General features: G+C 47.0%; 11 non-coding genes and 1 pseudogene across 11 annotated transcripts; all 12 read left to right on the forward strand.

The window, feature by feature from the left end:
* Window positions 1-325: 325 nt before the first annotated feature.
* On the forward strand, window positions 326-516 carry LOC142251992 (U2 spliceosomal RNA). Its single transcript, XR_012725389.1, has one exon. It is a non-coding gene; the product is annotated as a U2 spliceosomal RNA (small nuclear RNA).
* Window positions 517-2,693: 2,177 nt separating this feature from the next.
* On the forward strand, window positions 2,694-2,878 carry LOC142253284 (U2 spliceosomal RNA). The gene has a single exon (XR_012726589.1). It is a non-coding gene; the product is annotated as a U2 spliceosomal RNA (small nuclear RNA).
* A 1,388-nt stretch (window positions 2,879-4,266) lies between these two features.
* Window positions 4,267-4,457, forward strand: LOC142251993 (U2 spliceosomal RNA). Its single transcript, XR_012725390.1, has one exon. It is a non-coding gene; the product is annotated as a U2 spliceosomal RNA (small nuclear RNA).
* A 1,388-nt stretch (window positions 4,458-5,845) lies between these two features.
* On the forward strand, window positions 5,846-6,036 carry LOC142251994 (U2 spliceosomal RNA). Its single transcript, XR_012725391.1, has one exon. It is a non-coding gene; the product is annotated as a U2 spliceosomal RNA (small nuclear RNA).
* A 1,388-nt stretch (window positions 6,037-7,424) lies between these two features.
* LOC142251996 (U2 spliceosomal RNA) lies at window positions 7,425-7,615 on the forward strand. The gene has a single exon (XR_012725393.1). It is a non-coding gene; the product is annotated as a U2 spliceosomal RNA (small nuclear RNA).
* A 1,388-nt stretch (window positions 7,616-9,003) lies between these two features.
* Window positions 9,004-9,194, forward strand: LOC142251997 (U2 spliceosomal RNA). The gene has a single exon (XR_012725394.1). It is a non-coding gene; the product is annotated as a U2 spliceosomal RNA (small nuclear RNA).
* Window positions 9,195-10,582: 1,388 nt separating this feature from the next.
* Window positions 10,583-10,773, forward strand: LOC142251998 (U2 spliceosomal RNA). The gene has a single exon (XR_012725395.1). It is a non-coding gene; the product is annotated as a U2 spliceosomal RNA (small nuclear RNA).
* A 1,388-nt stretch (window positions 10,774-12,161) lies between these two features.
* On the forward strand, window positions 12,162-12,352 carry LOC142251999 (U2 spliceosomal RNA). Its single transcript, XR_012725396.1, has one exon. It is a non-coding gene; the product is annotated as a U2 spliceosomal RNA (small nuclear RNA).
* A 1,388-nt stretch (window positions 12,353-13,740) lies between these two features.
* Window positions 13,741-13,931, forward strand: LOC142252000 (U2 spliceosomal RNA). The gene has a single exon (XR_012725397.1). It is a non-coding gene; the product is annotated as a U2 spliceosomal RNA (small nuclear RNA).
* Window positions 13,932-15,319: 1,388 nt separating this feature from the next.
* LOC142252001 (U2 spliceosomal RNA) lies at window positions 15,320-15,510 on the forward strand. The gene has a single exon (XR_012725398.1). It is a non-coding gene; the product is annotated as a U2 spliceosomal RNA (small nuclear RNA).
* A 1,388-nt stretch (window positions 15,511-16,898) lies between these two features.
* LOC142252002 (U2 spliceosomal RNA) lies at window positions 16,899-17,089 on the forward strand. Its single transcript, XR_012725399.1, has one exon. It is a non-coding gene; the product is annotated as a U2 spliceosomal RNA (small nuclear RNA).
* Window positions 17,090-18,477: 1,388 nt separating this feature from the next.
* Window positions 18,478-18,619, forward strand: LOC142253713 (U2 spliceosomal RNA; annotated as a pseudogene).
* Window positions 18,620-18,895: the final 276 nt, after the last annotated feature.

Consider the following 18,895-nt stretch of genomic DNA (forward strand, 5'->3'; position numbering starts at 1 on the left):
AAGGATGGCAAAGGGTGGCAGTGACGGAAAGTCAGGCAACCTGTCCTGTCCGTCTTTTTGTATCGTGAATTGGAAAGACTGCAAGGGGGAGGGGAGTTGCTTGCGCCCTAAAGGAGGAGTTATTCAGATTCATTGCAGTGGGGGGCGGCGGCTGCAAAACGCACCATTCTTCTTGTTTTTGCTCTGCAAAGCAGCCTTTTCAAGGGTTGGCTTGGGTGACAAAATGTCTTCTGTAGGCGTGGGTTTGTCTCCCTCTCGCTCTCTCTCCCTAAGATGTGTCCGGCATAGGCCAGGGTGCCACTCGAGGCCCAAACCAATTCTGGTTATCGCTTCTCGGCCTTTTGGCTAAGATCAAGTGTAGTATCTGTTCTTATCAGTTTAATATCTGATACGTCCCCTATCTGGGGACCATATATTAAATGGATTTTTAGAACAGGGAGATGGAAAAAGAGCTTGCTCTGTCCACTCCACGCATTGACCTGGTATTGCAGTACCTCCAGGAACGGTGCACCCCTTCTTAACCCAGTTTCCAAAAGCAGAACTCAATTCACCTGATTCATATTAGCCCGGTTTAATGAATTGGAAGAAAGCATACGTCTTCATATGCACCTCAATTTGGCCCATTCACTTTTCACACTTCCTCCTTTTGTTTTTTATCTTTCACACTTTTGACTTTCTTTATTCATCCAAATAGCAAACTCATCACCACTCAACCTGACCAACTCGGCTATGTCCCGTGCTGCAGTTCTCTGTCTTATCTAGATCATTTGCAATTGAATGGAATAGATCCCTTTTGGACAAAGTGGATTCACCTGCTGCTGCAGTGACCACAGGTGTGATAAGATCTAGAATTGGCATCTGGTGCGATCTCTCCGCTTCCACTCCAAAGAAAGTTACCTGTTTATTCCTATCATGCATTGGTTTTTGGGGTTTTCTTTGAGTAATGATGATCTCTTTAGTAGTCTGTTGGCGCCCTCTCCTGGAGGAATAGTTTGCTTGCTCTTGGACATTCTAAAAGAGAGGTCATGATAGACATTGAGCTTCTGAGCTCAATTGGGGACAGTCATGGGTGATGAATGTTTGCAACCTGCTGCAAAGCCTCATACCGCAATATAAGGAACGTCAAATACTAAGAAAGGGCGGCCTATGAAAGAATTACTACTTTCAATAAGTACACTTAAACGGCTAATTGGGAATAGAAAAACTGTAAAAAGCCCTCTGAGAAAGCCCCCCTCTAACCTTTGATAGTAAGTTTTTCTGTAGTCTGCCTGTTGATGTATTTTCCGTTTGAACTGTGCACAACATGAAGAGACGGAACACTGGCGGCTTGTCACAATGCCCCCGCTGACATCACAATAGCGCTGCTGCCTAGAAAACAAGCTGCGCAGCAGAAGTTGTTCTTTGGGTGGGAGGGTGGGCTAGTGTAAGGAGGGGGCAAGCTCTTTTTTTCCCGGGTGGTAGGGGGATGACAGGAGAAGGGATGCGGGTGGTGAGAAGGGTACAGAGGGCAGGGTTTGGGGGCTGGGAAGGAAAGGGAAAAGATTAGGGTTTGGGGATGATGAAAGGGCTTTCTACGGGTAAGGATGGCAAAGGGTGGCAGTGACGGAAAGTCAGGCAACCTGTCCTGTCCGTCTTTTTGTATCGTGAATTGGAAAGACTGCAAGGGGGAGGGGAGTTGCTTGCGCCCTAAAGGAGGAGTTATTCAGATTCATTGCAGTGGGGGGCGGCGGCTGCAAAACGCACCATTCTTCTTGTTTTTGCTCTGCAAAGCAGCCTTTTCAAGGGTTGGCTTGGGTGACAAAATGTCTTCTGTAGGCGTGGGTTTGTCTCCCTCTCGCTCTCTCTCCCTAAGATGTGTCCGGCATAGGCCAGGGTGCCACTCGAGGCCCAAACCAATTCTGGTTATCGCTTCTCGGCCTTTTGGCTAAGATCAAGTGTAGTGTTGTTCGAAGAGGTGGTTTAAGCTCCAGGCCACCTTAGTACAATGATACAATGCACACTGGAAGGTTGCGCTTGCTAGTACTCTGGGTGGATAGTATATTCATCTAGAGGAAAACATGGCCCTACCAGGATCGAGGCTATTAGACTGAGTAAGGGTGGGGGGCTATGGTACAACGTGCCCCAGGACTGACGACCCTGGAGTGAGTCTGAGCTTGCTGGCTTGGGACCCCGGCAAGCCTTGGGCTCTGTAGCACACCGTACCTTGCCTTTTCATACTTTTTGAGCATATTACCCTATCCCGGCCTTCTGGCTAGGAAGGGAAATTTTTATGTCTGGTCAGCTTTGGGCTGAGAAACTAACACCCGGTTGGAGGTCTGGGTCAGCTTCGGCTGAGAAACCAACACCTGGTTGGAGGTCTGGGTCAGCTTCGGCTGAGAAACCAACACCCGGTTGAAGGTCCGGTTAGCCTTGGGCTGAGAAACCAACACCGGTTGACGGTCCGGGCAGTTTCGGCTGCGAAACCAACAACTAGTAGCTCTCTACTCCACTTGGGTAAGATGCCTGGGTGGACGCTGGGAGCAACGACAAGGCTCAACCAGGCTTCGGCTTGGGGGAGCACCGAAGATCCCTGACCCTTGCTGTGGCCTTCTGGCTCGGAGGGACGGGGTTGATTTTTGGGGACCCTCTCCTCACGGTGGGGTCCACACGAATCCTAGCCTTTGCACTGTTTTTGGTGTGACTTCGGTCATGCATTTTTTGTGGTGCTTTGGAAAGCTTCATTAAATCTGTTCTTATCAGTTTAATATCTGATACGTCCCCTATCTGGGGACCATATATTAAATGGATTTTTAGAACAGGGAGATGGAAAAAGAGCTTGCTCTGTCCACTCCACGCATTGACCTGGTATTGCAGTACCTCCAGGAACGGTGCACCCCTTCTTAACCCAGTTTCCAAAAGCAGAACTCAATTCACCTGATTCATATTAGCCCGGTTTAATGAATTGGAAGAAAGCATACGTCTTCATATGCACCTCAATTTGGCCCATTCACTTTTCACACTTCCTCCTTTTGTTTTTTATCTTTCACACTTTTGACTTTCTTTATTCATCCAAATAGCAAACTCATCACCACTCAACCTGACCAACTCGGCTATGTCCCGTGCTGCAGTTCTCTGTCTTATCTAGATCATTTGCAATTGAATGGAATAGATCCCTTTTGGACAAAGTGGATTCACCTGCTGCTGCAGTGACCACAGGTGTGATAAGATCTAGAATTGGCATCTGGTGCGATCTCTCCGCTTCCACTCCAAAGAAAGTTACCTGTTTATTCCTATCATGCATTGGTTTTTGGGGTTTTCTTTGAGTAATGATGATCTCTTTAGTAGTCTGTTGGCGCCCTCTCCTGGAGGAATAGTTTGCTTGCTCTTGGACATTCTAAAAGAGAGGTCATGATAGACATTGAGCTTCTGAGCTCAATTGGGGACAGTCATGGGTGATGAATGTTTGCAACCTGCTGCAAAGCCTCATACCGCAATATAAGGAACGTCAAATACTAAGAAAGGGCGGCCTATGAAAGAATTACTACTTTCAATAAGTACACTTAAACGGCTAATTGGGAATAGAAAAACTGTAAAAAGCCCTCTGAGAAAGCCCCCCTCTAACCTTTGATAGTAAGTTTTTCTGTAGTCTGCCTGTTGATGTATTTTCCGTTTGAACTGTGCACAACATGAAGAGACGGAACACTGGCGGCTTGTCACAATGCCCCCGCTGACATCACAATAGCGCTGCTGCCTAGAAAACAAGCTGCGCAGCAGAAGTTGTTCTTTGGGTGGGAGGGTGGGCTAGTGTAAGGAGGGGGCAAGCTCTTTTTTTCCCGGGTGGTAGGGGGATGACAGGAGAAGGGATGCGGGTGGTGAGAAGGGTACAGAGGGCAGGGTTTGGGGGCTGGGAAGGAAAGGGAAAAGATTAGGGTTTGGGGATGATGAAAGGGCTTTCTACGGGTAAGGATGGCAAAGGGTGGCAGTGACGGAAAGTCAGGCAACCTGTCCTGTCCGTCTTTTTGTATCGTGAATTGGAAAGACTGCAAGGGGGAGGGGAGTTGCTTGCGCCCTAAAGGAGGAGTTATTCAGATTCATTGCAGTGGGGGGCGGCGGCTGCAAAACGCACCATTCTTCTTGTTTTTGCTCTGCAAAGCAGCCTTTTCAAGGGTTGGCTTGGGTGACAAAATGTCTTCTGTAGGCGTGGGTTTGTCTCCCTCTCGCTCTCTCTCCCTAAGATGTGTCCGGCATAGGCCAGGGTGCCACTCGAGGCCCAAACCAATTCTGGTTATCGCTTCTCGGCCTTTTGGCTAAGATCAAGTGTAGTATCTGTTCTTATCAGTTTAATATCTGATACGTCCCCTATCTGGGGACCATATATTAAATGGATTTTTAGAACAGGGAGATGGAAAAAGAGCTTGCTCTGTCCACTCCACGCATTGACCTGGTATTGCAGTACCTCCAGGAACGGTGCACCCCTTCTTAACCCAGTTTCCAAAAGCAGAACTCAATTCACCTGATTCATATTAGCCCGGTTTAATGAATTGGAAGAAAGCATACGTCTTCATATGCACCTCAATTTGGCCCATTCACTTTTCACACTTCCTCCTTTTGTTTTTTATCTTTCACACTTTTGACTTTCTTTATTCATCCAAATAGCAAACTCATCACCACTCAACCTGACCAACTCGGCTATGTCCCGTGCTGCAGTTCTCTGTCTTATCTAGATCATTTGCAATTGAATGGAATAGATCCCTTTTGGACAAAGTGGATTCACCTGCTGCTGCAGTGACCACAGGTGTGATAAGATCTAGAATTGGCATCTGGTGCGATCTCTCCGCTTCCACTCCAAAGAAAGTTACCTGTTTATTCCTATCATGCATTGGTTTTTGGGGTTTTCTTTGAGTAATGATGATCTCTTTAGTAGTCTGTTGGCGCCCTCTCCTGGAGGAATAGTTTGCTTGCTCTTGGACATTCTAAAAGAGAGGTCATGATAGACATTGAGCTTCTGAGCTCAATTGGGGACAGTCATGGGTGATGAATGTTTGCAACCTGCTGCAAAGCCTCATACCGCAATATAAGGAACGTCAAATACTAAGAAAGGGCGGCCTATGAAAGAATTACTACTTTCAATAAGTACACTTAAACGGCTAATTGGGAATAGAAAAACTGTAAAAAGCCCTCTGAGAAAGCCCCCCTCTAACCTTTGATAGTAAGTTTTTCTGTAGTCTGCCTGTTGATGTATTTTCCGTTTGAACTGTGCACAACATGAAGAGACGGAACACTGGCGGCTTGTCACAATGCCCCCGCTGACATCACAATAGCGCTGCTGCCTAGAAAACAAGCTGCGCAGCAGAAGTTGTTCTTTGGGTGGGAGGGTGGGCTAGTGTAAGGAGGGGGCAAGCTCTTTTTTTCCCGGGTGGTAGGGGGATGACAGGAGAAGGGATGCGGGTGGTGAGAAGGGTACAGAGGGCAGGGTTTGGGGGCTGGGAAGGAAAGGGAAAAGATTAGGGTTTGGGGATGATGAAAGGGCTTTCTACGGGTAAGGATGGCAAAGGGTGGCAGTGACGGAAAGTCAGGCAACCTGTCCTGTCCGTCTTTTTGTATCGTGAATTGGAAAGACTGCAAGGGGGAGGGGAGTTGCTTGCGCCCTAAAGGAGGAGTTATTCAGATTCATTGCAGTGGGGGGCGGCGGCTGCAAAACGCACCATTCTTCTTGTTTTTGCTCTGCAAAGCAGCCTTTTCAAGGGTTGGCTTGGGTGACAAAATGTCTTCTGTAGGCGTGGGTTTGTCTCCCTCTCGCTCTCTCTCCCTAAGATGTGTCCGGCATAGGCCAGGGTGCCACTCGAGGCCCAAACCAATTCTGGTTATCGCTTCTCGGCCTTTTGGCTAAGATCAAGTGTAGTATCTGTTCTTATCAGTTTAATATCTGATACGTCCCCTATCTGGGGACCATATATTAAATGGATTTTTAGAACAGGGAGATGGAAAAAGAGCTTGCTCTGTCCACTCCACGCATTGACCTGGTATTGCAGTACCTCCAGGAACGGTGCACCCCTTCTTAACCCAGTTTCCAAAAGCAGAACTCAATTCACCTGATTCATATTAGCCCGGTTTAATGAATTGGAAGAAAGCATACGTCTTCATATGCACCTCAATTTGGCCCATTCACTTTTCACACTTCCTCCTTTTGTTTTTTATCTTTCACACTTTTGACTTTCTTTATTCATCCAAATAGCAAACTCATCACCACTCAACCTGACCAACTCGGCTATGTCCCGTGCTGCAGTTCTCTGTCTTATCTAGATCATTTGCAATTGAATGGAATAGATCCCTTTTGGACAAAGTGGATTCACCTGCTGCTGCAGTGACCACAGGTGTGATAAGATCTAGAATTGGCATCTGGTGCGATCTCTCCGCTTCCACTCCAAAGAAAGTTACCTGTTTATTCCTATCATGCATTGGTTTTTGGGGTTTTCTTTGAGTAATGATGATCTCTTTAGTAGTCTGTTGCCGCCCTCTCCTGGAGGAATAGTTTGCTTGCTCTTGGACATTCTAAAAGAGAGGTCATGATAGACATTGAGCTTCTGAGCTCAATTGGGGACAGTCATGGGTGATGAATGTTTGCAACCTGCTGCAAAGCCTCATACCGCAATATAAGGAACGTCAAATACTAAGAAAGGGCGGCCTATGAAAGAATTACTACTTTCAATAAGTACACTTAAACGGCTAATTGGGAATAGAAAAACTGTAAAAAGCCCTCTGAGAAAGCCCCCCTCTAACCTTTGATAGTAAGTTTTTCTGTAGTCTGCCTGTTGATGTATTTTCCGTTTGAACTGTGCACAACATGAAGAGACGGAACACTGGCGGCTTGTCACAATGCCCCCGCTGACATCACAATAGCGCTGCTGCCTAGAAAACAAGCTGCGCAGCAGAAGTTGTTCTTTGGGTGGGAGGGTGGGCTAGTGTAAGGAGGGGGCAAGCTCTTTTTTTCCCGGGTGGTAGGGGGATGACAGGAGAAGGGATGCGGGTGGTGAGAAGGGTACAGAGGGCAGGGTTTGGGGGCTGGGAAGGAAAGGGAAAAGATTAGGGTTTGGGGATGATGAAAGGGCTTTCTACGGGTAAGGATGGCAAAGGGTGGCAGTGACGGAAAGTCAGGCAACCTGTCCTGTCCGTCTTTTTGTATCGTGAATTGGAAAGACTGCAAGGGGGAGGGGAGTTGCTTGCGCCCTAAAGGAGGAGTTATTCAGATTCATTGCAGTGGGGGGCGGCGGCTGCAAAACGCACCATTCTTCTTGTTTTTGCTCTGCAAAGCAGCCTTTTCAAGGGTTGGCTTGGGTGACAAAATGTCTTCTGTAGGCGTGGGTTTGTCTCCCTCTCGCTCTCTCTCCCTAAGATGTGTCCGGCATAGGCCAGGGTGCCACTCGAGGCCCAAACCAATTCTGGTTATCGCTTCTCGGCCTTTTGGCTAAGATCAAGTGTAGTATCTGTTCTTATCAGTTTAATATCTGATACGTCCCCTATCTGGGGACCATATATTAAATGGATTTTTAGAACAGGGAGATGGAAAAAGAGCTTGCTCTGTCCACTCCACGCATTGACCTGGTATTGCAGTACCTCCAGGAACGGTGCACCCCTTCTTAACCCAGTTTCCAAAAGCAGAACTCAATTCACCTGATTCATATTAGCCCGGTTTAATGAATTGGAAGAAAGCATACGTCTTCATATGCACCTCAATTTGGCCCATTCACTTTTCACACTTCCTCCTTTTGTTTTTTATCTTTCACACTTTTGACTTTCTTTATTCATCCAAATAGCAAACTCATCACCACTCAACCTGACCAACTCGGCTATGTCCCGTGCTGCAGTTCTCTGTCTTATCTAGATCATTTGCAATTGAATGGAATAGATCCCTTTTGGACAAAGTGGATTCACCTGCTGCTGCAGTGACCACAGGTGTGATAAGATCTAGAATTGGCATCTGGTGCGATCTCTCCGCTTCCACTCCAAAGAAAGTTACCTGTTTATTCCTATCATGCATTGGTTTTTGGGGTTTTCTTTGAGTAATGATGATCTCTTTAGTAGTCTGTTGGCGCCCTCTCCTGGAGGAATAGTTTGCTTGCTCTTGGACATTCTAAAAGAGAGGTCATGATAGACATTGAGCTTCTGAGCTCAATTGGGGACAGTCATGGGTGATGAATGTTTGCAACCTGCTGCAAAGCCTCATACCGCAATATAAGGAACGTCAAATACTAAGAAAGGGCGGCCTATGAAAGAATTACTACTTTCAATAAGTACACTTAAACGGCTAATTGGGAATAGAAAAACTGTAAAAAGCCCTCTGAGAAAGCCCCCCTCTAACCTTTGATAGTAAGTTTTTCTGTAGTCTGCCTGTTGATGTATTTTCCGTTTGAACTGTGCACAACATGAAGAGACGGAACACTGGCGGCTTGTCACAATGCCCCCGCTGACATCACAATAGCGCTGCTGCCTAGAAAACAAGCTGCGCAGCAGAAGTTGTTCTTTGGGTGGGAGGGTGGGCTAGTGTAAGGAGGGGGCAAGCTCTTTTTTTCCCGGGTGGTAGGGGGATGACAGGAGAAGGGATGCGGGTGGTGAGAAGGGTACAGAGGGCAGGGTTTGGGGGCTGGGAAGGAAAGGGAAAAGATTAGGGTTTGGGGATGATGAAAGGGCTTTCTACGGGTAAGGATGGCAAAGGGTGGCAGTGACGGAAAGTCAGGCAACCTGTCCTGTCCGTCTTTTTGTATCGTGAATTGGAAAGACTGCAAGGGGGAGGGGAGTTGCTTGCGCCCTAAAGGAGGAGTTATTCAGATTCATTGCAGTGGGGGGCGGCGGCTGCAAAACGCACCATTCTTCTTGTTTTTGCTCTGCAAAGCAGCCTTTTCAAGGGTTGGCTTGGGTGACAAAATGTCTTCTGTAGGCGTGGGTTTGTCTCCCTCTCGCTCTCTCTCCCTAAGATGTGTCCGGCATAGGCCAGGGTGCCACTCGAGGCCCAAACCAATTCTGGTTATCGCTTCTCGGCCTTTTGGCTAAGATCAAGTGTAGTATCTGTTCTTATCAGTTTAATATCTGATACGTCCCCTATCTGGGGACCATATATTAAATGGATTTTTAGAACAGGGAGATGGAAAAAGAGCTTGCTCTGTCCACTCCACGCATTGACCTGGTATTGCAGTACCTCCAGGAACGGTGCACCCCTTCTTAACCCAGTTTCCAAAAGCAGAACTCAATTCACCTGATTCATATTAGCCCGGTTTAATGAATTGGAAGAAAGCATACGTCTTCATATGCACCTCAATTTGGCCCATTCACTTTTCACACTTCCTCCTTTTGTTTTTTATCTTTCACACTTTTGACTTTCTTTATTCATCCAAATAGCAAACTCATCACCACTCAACCTGACCAACTCGGCTATGTCCCGTGCTGCAGTTCTCTGTCTTATCTAGATCATTTGCAATTGAATGGAATAGATCCCTTTTGGACAAAGTGGATTCACCTGCTGCTGCAGTGACCACAGGTGTGATAAGATCTAGAATTGGCATCTGGTGCGATCTCTCCGCTTCCACTCCAAAGAAAGTTACCTGTTTATTCCTATCATGCATTGGTTTTTGGGGTTTTCTTTGAGTAATGATGATCTCTTTAGTAGTCTGTTGGCGCCCTCTCCTGGAGGAATAGTTTGCTTGCTCTTGGACATTCTAAAAGAGAGGTCATGATAGACATTGAGCTTCTGAGCTCAATTGGGGACAGTCATGGGTGATGAATGTTTGCAACCTGCTGCAAAGCCTCATACCGCAATATAAGGAACGTCAAATACTAAGAAAGGGCGGCCTATGAAAGAATTACTACTTTCAATAAGTACACTTAAACGGCTAATTGGGAATAGAAAAACTGTAAAAAGCCCTCTGAGAAAGCCCCCCTCTAACCTTTGATAGTAAGTTTTTCTGTAGTCTGCCTGTTGATGTATTTTCCGTTTGAACTGTGCACAACATGAAGAGACGGAACACTGGCGGCTTGTCACAATGCCCCCGCTGACATCACAATAGCGCTGCTGCCTAGAAAACAAGCTGCGCAGCAGAAGTTGTTCTTTGGGTGGGAGGGTGGGCTAGTGTAAGGAGGGGGCAAGCTCTTTTTTTCCCGGGTGGTAGGGGGATGACAGGAGAAGGGATGCGGGTGGTGAGAAGGGTACAGAGGGCAGGGTTTGGGGGCTGGGAAGGAAAGGGAAAAGATTAGGGTTTGGGGATGATGAAAGGGCTTTCTACGGGTAAGGATGGCAAAGGGTGGCAGTGACGGAAAGTCAGGCAACCTGTCCTGTCCGTCTTTTTGTATCGTGAATTGGAAAGACTGCAAGGGGGAGGGGAGTTGCTTGCGCCCTAAAGGAGGAGTTATTCAGATTCATTGCAGTGGGGGGCGGCGGCTGCAAAACGCACCATTCTTCTTGTTTTTGCTCTGCAAAGCAGCCTTTTCAAGGGTTGGCTTGGGTGACAAAATGTCTTCTGTAGGCGTGGGTTTGTCTCCCTCTCGCTCTCTCTCCCTAAGATGTGTCCGGCATAGGCCAGGGTGCCACTCGAGGCCCAAACCAATTCTGGTTATCGCTTCTCGGCCTTTTGGCTAAGATCAAGTGTAGTATCTGTTCTTATCAGTTTAATATCTGATACGTCCCCTATCTGGGGACCATATATTAAATGGATTTTTAGAACAGGGAGATGGAAAAAGAGCTTGCTCTGTCCACTCCACGCATTGACCTGGTATTGCAGTACCTCCAGGAACGGTGCACCCCTTCTTAACCCAGTTTCCAAAAGCAGAACTCAATTCACCTGATTCATATTAGCCCGGTTTAATGAATTGGAAGAAAGCATACGTCTTCATATGCACCTCAATTTGGCCCATTCACTTTTCACACTTCCTCCTTTTGTTTTTTATCTTTCACACTTTTGACTTTCTTTATTCATCCAAATAGCAAACTCATCACCACTCAACCTGACCAACTCGGCTATGTCCCGTGCTGCAGTTCTCTGTCTTATCTAGATCATTTGCAATTGAATGGAATAGATCCCTTTTGGACAAAGTGGATTCACCTGCTGCTGCAGTGACCACAGGTGTGATAAGATCTAGAATTGGCATCTGGTGCGATCTCTCCGCTTCCACTCCAAAGAAAGTTACCTGTTTATTCCTATCATGCATTGGTTTTTGGGGTTTTCTTTGAGTAATGATGATCTCTTTAGTAGTCTGTTGGCGCCCTCTCCTGGAGGAATAGTTTGCTTGCTCTTGGACATTCTAAAAGAGAGGTCATGATAGACATTGAGCTTCTGAGCTCAATTGGGGACAGTCATGGGTGATGAATGTTTGCAACCTGCTGCAAAGCCTCATACCGCAATATAAGGAACGTCAAATACTAAGAAAGGGCGGCCTATGAAAGAATTACTACTTTCAATAAGTACACTTAAACGGCTAATTGGGAATAGAAAAACTGTAAAAAGCCCTCTGAGAAAGCCCCCCTCTAACCTTTGATAGTAAGTTTTTCTGTAGTCTGCCTGTTGATGTATTTTCCGTTTGAACTGTGCACAACATGAAGAGACGGAACACTGGCGGCTTGTCACAATGCCCCCGCTGACATCACAATAGCGCTGCTGCCTAGAAAACAAGCTGCGCAGCAGAAGTTGTTCTTTGGGTGGGAGGGTGGGCTAGTGTAAGGAGGGGGCAAGCTCTTTTTTTCCCGGGTGGTAGGGGGATGACAGGAGAAGGGATGCGGGTGGTGAGAAGGGTACAGAGGGCAGGGTTTGGGGGCTGGGAAGGAAAGGGAAAAGATTAGGGTTTGGGGATGATGAAAGGGCTTTCTACGGGTAAGGATGGCAAAGGGTGGCAGTGACGGAAAGTCAGGCAACCTGTCCTGTCCGTCTTTTTGTATCGTGAATTGGAAAGACTGCAAGGGGGAGGGGAGTTGCTTGCGCCCTAAAGGAGGAGTTATTCAGATTCATTGCAGTGGGGGGCGGCGGCTGCAAAACGCACCATTCTTCTTGTTTTTGCTCTGCAAAGCAGCCTTTTCAAGGGTTGGCTTGGGTGACAAAATGTCTTCTGTAGGCGTGGGTTTGTCTCCCTCTCGCTCTCTCTCCCTAAGATGTGTCCGGCATAGGCCAGGGTGCCACTCGAGGCCCAAACCAATTCTGGTTATCGCTTCTCGGCCTTTTGGCTAAGATCAAGTGTAGTATCTGTTCTTATCAGTTTAATATCTGATACGTCCCCTATCTGGGGACCATATATTAAATGGATTTTTAGAACAGGGAGATGGAAAAAGAGCTTGCTCTGTCCACTCCACGCATTGACCTGGTATTGCAGTACCTCCAGGAACGGTGCACCCCTTCTTAACCCAGTTTCCAAAAGCAGAACTCAATTCACCTGATTCACATTAGCCCGGTTTAATGAATTGGAAGAAAGCATACGTCTTCATATGCACCTCAATTTGGCCCATTCACTTTTCACACTTCCTCCTTTTGTTTTTTATCTTTCACACTTTTGACTTTCTTTATTCATCCAAATAGCAAACTCATCACCACTCAACCTGACCAACTCGGCTATGTCCCGTGCTGCAGTTCTCTGTCTTATCTAGATCATTTGCAATTGAATGGAATAGATCCCTTTTGGACAAAGTGGATTCACCTGCTGCTGCAGTGACCACAGGTGTGATAAGATCTAGAATTGGCATCTGGTGCGATCTCTCCGCTTCCACTCCAAAGAAAGTTACCTGTTTATTCCTATCATGCATTGGTTTTTGGGGTTTTCTTTGAGTAATGATGATCTCTTTAGTAGTCTGTTGGCGCCCTCTCCTGGAGGAATAGTTTGCTTGCTCTTGGACATTCTAAAAGAGAGGTCATGATAGACATTGAGCTTCTGAGCTCAATTGGGGACAGTCATGGGTGATGAATGTTTGCAACCTGCTGCAAAGCCTCATACCGCAATATAAGGAACGTCAAATACTAAGAAAGGGCGGCCTATGAAAGAATTACTACTTTCAATAAGTACACTTAAACGGCTAATTGGGAATAGAAAAACTGTAAAAAGCCCTCTGAGAAAGCCCCCCTCTAACCTTTGATAGTAAGTTTTTCTGTAGTCTGCCTGTTGATGTATTTTCCGTTTGAACTGTGCACAACATGAAGAGACGGAACACTGGCGGCTTGTCACAATGCCCCCGCTGACATCACAATAGCGCTGCTGCCTAGAAAACAAGCTGCGCAGCAGAAGTTGTTCTTTGGGTGGGAGGGTGGGCTAGTGTAAGGAGGGGGCAAGCTCTTTTTTTCCCGGGTGGTAGGGGGATGACAGGAGAAGGGATGCGGGTGGTGAGAAGGGTACAGAGGGCAGGGTTTGGGGGCTGGGAAGGAAAGGGAAAAGATTAGGGTTTGGGGATGATGAAAGGGCTTTCTACGGGTAAGGATGGCAAAGGGTGGCAGTGACGGAAAGTCAGGCAACCTGTCCTGTCCGTCTTTTTGTATCGTGAATTGGAAAGACTGCAAGGGGGAGGGGAGTTGCTTGCGCCCTAAAGGAGGAGTTATTCAGATTCATTGCAGTGGGGGGCGGCGGCTGCAAAACGCACCATTCTTCTTGTTTTTGCTCTGCAAAGCAGCCTTTTCAAGGGTTGGCTTGGGTGACAAAATGTCTTCTGTAGGCGTGGGTTTGTCTCCCTCTCGCTCTCTCTCCCTAAGATGTGTCCGGCATAGGCCAGGGTGCCACTCGAGGCCCAAACCAATTCTGGTTATCGCTTCTCGGCCTTTTGGCTAAGATCAAGTGTAGTATCTGTTCTTATCAGTTTAATATCTGATACGTCCCCTATCTGGGGACCATATATTAAATGGATTTTTAGAACAGGGAGATGGAAAAAGAGCTTGCTCTGTCCACTCCACGCATTGACCTGGTATTGCAGTACCTCCAGGAACGGTGCACCCCTTCTTAACCCAGTTTCCAAAAGCAGAACTCAATTCACCTGATTCATATTAGCCCGGTTTAATGAATTGGAAGAAAGCATACGTCTTCATATGCACCTCAATTTGGCCCATTCACTTTTCACACTTCCTCCTTTTGTTTTTTATCTTTCACACTTTTGACTTTCTTTATTCATCCAAATAGCAAACTCATCACCACTCAACCTGACCAACTCGGCTATGTCCCGTGCTGCAGTTCTCTGTCTTATCTAGATCATTTGCAATTGAATGGAATAGATCCCTTTTGGACAAAGTGGATTCACCTGCTGCTGCAGTGACCACAGGTGTGATAAGATCTAGAATTGGCATCTGGTGCGATCTCTCCGCTTCCACTCCAAAGAAAGTTACCTGTTTATTCCTATCATGCATTGGTTTTTGGGGTTTTCTTTGAGTAATGATGATCTCTTTAGTAGTCTGTTGGCGCCCTCTCCTGGAGGAATAGTTTGCTTGCTCTTGGACATTCTAAAAGAGAGGTCATGATAGACATTGAGCTTCTGAGCTCAATTGGGGACAGTCATGGGTGATGAATGTTTGCAACCTGCTGCAAAGCCTCATACCGCAATATAAGGAACGTCAAATACTAAGAAAGGGCGGCCTATGAAAGAATTACTACTTTCAATAAGTACACTTAAACGGCTAATTGGGAATAGAAAAACTGTAAAAAGCCCTCTGAGAAAGCCCCCCTCTAACCTTTGATAGTAAGTTTTTCTGTAGTCTGCCTGTTGATGTATTTTCCGTTTGAACTGTGCACAACATGAAGAGACGGAACACTGGCGGCTTGTCACAATGCCCCCGCTGACATCACAATAGCGCTGCTGCCTAGAAAACAAGCTGCGCAGCAGAAGTTGTTCTTTGGGTGGGAGGGTGGGCTAGTGTAAGGAGGGGGCAAGCTCTTTTTTTCCCGGGTGGTAGGGGGATGACAGGAGAAGGGATGCGGGTGGTGAGAAGGGTACAGAGGGCAGGGTTTGGGGGCTGGGAAGGAAAGGGAAAAGATTAGGGTTTGGGGATGATGAAAGGGCTTTCTACGGGTAAGGATGGCAAAGGGTGGCAGTGACGGAAAGTCAGGCAACCTGTCCTGTCCGTCTTTTTGTATCGTGAATTGGAAAGACTGCAAGGGGGAGGGGAGTTGCTTGCGCCCTAAAGGAGGAGTTATTCAGATTCATTGCAGTGGGGGGCGGCGGCTGCAAAACGCACCATTCTTCTTGTTTTTGCTCTGCAAAGCAGCCTTTTCAAGGGTTGGCTTGGGTGACAAAATGTCTTCTGTAGGCGTGGGTTTGTCTCCCTCTCGCTCTCTCTCCCTAAGATGTGTCCGGCATAGGCCAGGGTGCCACTCGAGGCCCAAACCAATTCTGGTTATCGCTTCTCGGCCTTTTGGCTAAGATCAAGTGTAGTATCTGTTCTTATCAGTTTAATATCTGATACGTCCCCTATCTGGGGACCATATATTAAATGGATTTTTAGAACAGGGAGATGGAAAAAGAGCTTGCTCTGTCCACTCCACGCATTGACCTGGTATTGCAGTACCTCCAGGAACGGTGCACCCCTTCTTAACCCAGTTTCCAAAAGCAGAACTCAATTCACCTGATTCATATTAGCCCGGTTTAATGAATTGGAAGAAAGCATACGTCTTCATATGCACCTCAATTTGGCCCATTCACTTTTCACACTTCCTCCTTTTGTTTTTTATCTTTCACACTTTTGACTTTCTTTATTCATCCAAATAGCAAACTCATCACCACTCAACCTGACCAACTCGGCTATGTCCCGTGCTGCAGTTCTCTGTCTTATCTAGATCATTTGCAATTGAATGGAATAGATCCCTTTTGGACAAAGTGGATTCACCTGCTGCTGCAGTGACCACAGGTGTGATAAGATCTAGAATTGGCATCTGGTGCGATCTCTCCGCTTCCACTCCAAAGAAAGTTACCTGTTTATTCCTATCATGCATTGGTTTTTGGGGTTTTCTTTGAGTAATGATGATCTCTTTAGTAGTCTGTTGGCGCCCTCTCCTGGAGGAATAGTTTGCTTGCTCTTGGACATTCTAAAAGAGAGGTCATGATAGACATTGAGCTTCTGAGCTCAATTGGGGACAGTCATGGGTGATGAATGTTTGCAACCTGCTGCAAAGCCTCATACCGCAATATAAGGAACGTCAAATACTAAGAAAGGGCGGCCTATGAAAGAATTACTACTTTCAATAAGTACACTTAAACGGCTAATTGGGAATAGAAAAACTGTAAAAAGCCCTCTGAGAAAGCCCCCCTCTAACCTTTGATAGTAAGTTTTTCTGTAGTCTGCCTGTTGATGTATTTTCCGTTTGAACTGTGCACAACATGAAGAGACGGAACACTGGCGGCTTGTCACAATGCCCCCGCTGACATCACAATAGCGCTGCTGCCTAGAAAACAAGCTGCGCAGCAGAAGTTGTTCTTTGGGTGGGAGGGTGGGCTAGTGTAAGGAGGGGGCAAGCTCTTTTTTTCCCGGGTGGTAGGGGGATGACAGGAGAAGGGATGCGGGTGGTGAGAAGGGTACAGAGGGCAGGGTTTGGGGGCTGGGAAGGAAAGGGAAAAGATTAGGGTTTGGGGATGATGAAAGGGCTTTCTACGGGTAAGGATGGCAAAGGGTGGCAGTGACGGAAAGTCAGGCAACCTGTCCTGTCCGTCTTTTTGTATCGTGAATTGGAAAGACTGCAAGGGGGAGGGGAGTTGCTTGCGCCCTAAAGGAGGAGTTATTCAGATTCATTGCAGTGGGGGGCGGCGGCTGCAAAACGCACCATTCTTCTTGTTTTTGCTCTGCAAAGCAGCCTTTTCAAGGGTTGGCTTGGGTGACAAAATGTCTTCTGTAGGCGTGGGTTTGTCTCCCTCTCGCTCTCTCTCCCTAAGATGTGTCCGGCATAGGCCAGGGTGCCACTCGAGGCCCAAACCAATTCTGGTTATCGCTTCTCGGCCTTTTGGCTAAGATCAAGTGTAGTATCTGTTCTTATCAGTTTAATATCTGATACGTCCCCTATCTGGGGACCATATATTAAATGGATTTTTAGAACAGGGAGATGGAAAAAGAGCTTGCTCTGTCCACTCCACGCATTGACCTGGTATTGCAGTACCTCCAGGAACGGTGCACCCCTTCTTAACCCAGTTTCCAAAAGCAGAACTCAATTCACCTGATTCATATTAGCCCGGTTTAATGAATTGGAAGAAAGCATACGTCTTCATATGCACCTCAATTTGGCCCATTCACTTTTCACACTTCCTCCTTTTGTTTTTTATCTTTCACACTTTTGACTTTCTTTATTCATCCAAATAGCAAACTCATCACCACTCAACCTGACCAACTCGGCTATGTCCCGTGCTGCAGTTCTCTGTCTTATCTAGATCATTTGCAATTGAATGGAATAGATCCCTTTTGGACAAAGTGGATTCACCTGCTGCTGCAGTGACCACAGGTGTGATAAGATCTAGAATTGGCATCTGGTGCGATCTCTCCGCTTCCACTCCAAAGAAAGTTACCTGTTTATTCCTATCATGCATTGGTTTTTGGGGTTTTCTTTGAGTAATGATGATCTCTTTAGTAGTCTGTTGGCGCCCTCTCCTGGAGGAATAGTTTGCTTGCTCTTGGACATTCTAAAAGAGAGGTCATGATAGACATTGAGCTTCTGAGCTCAATTGGGGACAGTCATGGGTGATGAATGTTTGCAACCTGCTGCAAAGCCTCATACCGCAATATAAGGAACGTCAAATACTAAGAAAGGGCGGCCTATGAAAGAATTACTACTTTCAATAAGTACACTTAAACGGCTAATTGGGAATAGAAAAACTGTAAAAAGCCCTCTGAGAAAGCCCCCCTCTAACCTTTGATAGTAAGTTTTTCTGTAGTCTGCCTGTTGATGTATTTTCCGTTTGAACTGTGCACAACATGAAGAGACGGAACACTGGCGGCTTGTCACAATGCCCCCGCTGACATCACAATAGCGCTGCTGCCTAGAAAACAAGCTGTGCAGCAGAAGTTGTTCTTTGGGTGGGAGGGTGGGCTAGTGTAAGGAGGGGGCAAGCTCTTTTTTTCCCGGGTGGTAGGGGGATGACAGGAGAAGGGATGCGGGTGGTGAGAAGGGTACAGAGGGCAGGGTTTGGGGGCTGGGAAGGAAAGGGAAAAGATTAGGGTTTGGGGATGATGAAAGGGCTTTCTACGGGTAAGGATGGCAAAGGGTGGCAGTGACGGAAAGTCAGGCAACCTGTCCTGTCCGTCTTTTTGTATCGTGAATTGGAAAGACTGCAAGGGGGAGGGGAGTTGCTTGCGCCCTAAAGGAGGAGTTATTCAGATTCATTGCAGTGGGGGGCGGCGGCTGCAAAACGCACCATTCTTCTTGTTTTTGCTCTGCAAAGCAGCCTTTTCAAGGGTTGGCTTGGGTGACAAAATGTCTTCTGTAGGCGTGGGTTTGTCTCCCTCTCGCTCTCTCTCCCTAAGATGTGTCCGGCATAAGCCAGGGTGCCACTCGAGGCCCAAACCAATTCTGGTTATCGCTTCTCGGCCTTTTGGCTAAGATCAAGTGTAGTATCGTTCGAAAAGGTGGTTTAAGGCTCCGGCCACCTTAGTACAATGATGCAATGCACACTGGAAGGTTGCGCTTGTTAGTACTTTGGGAGGATAGTATATCCATCTAGAGGAAACCATGGCCCTACCAGGATCGAGGCTATTAGACTGAGTAAGTGTGGGGGTTATGGTGCAATGTGCCCCAGGAATGGACACCCTGGAGGGAGTCTGAACTTGCTAGGTTGGGACCCTGGTAAGCCTCAGACTCTGTCGCACGCCGCGCCTTGCCTATTCATACTTTCCAAGCATATTGCCCTATCCCGGCCTTCTGGCTAAGAAGGGAAATTTTTATAATCCCGGTCGGAGGTCCGGTCAGCTTTGGGCTGAGAAACCAACACCCGGTT

The sequence above is a fragment of the Anomaloglossus baeobatrachus genome, chromosome 9, assembly GCF_048569485.1.
Source record: "Anomaloglossus baeobatrachus isolate aAnoBae1 chromosome 9, aAnoBae1.hap1, whole genome shotgun sequence".
NCBI classification, from domain to species: Eukaryota; Metazoa; Chordata; class Amphibia; order Anura; family Aromobatidae; genus Anomaloglossus; species Anomaloglossus baeobatrachus.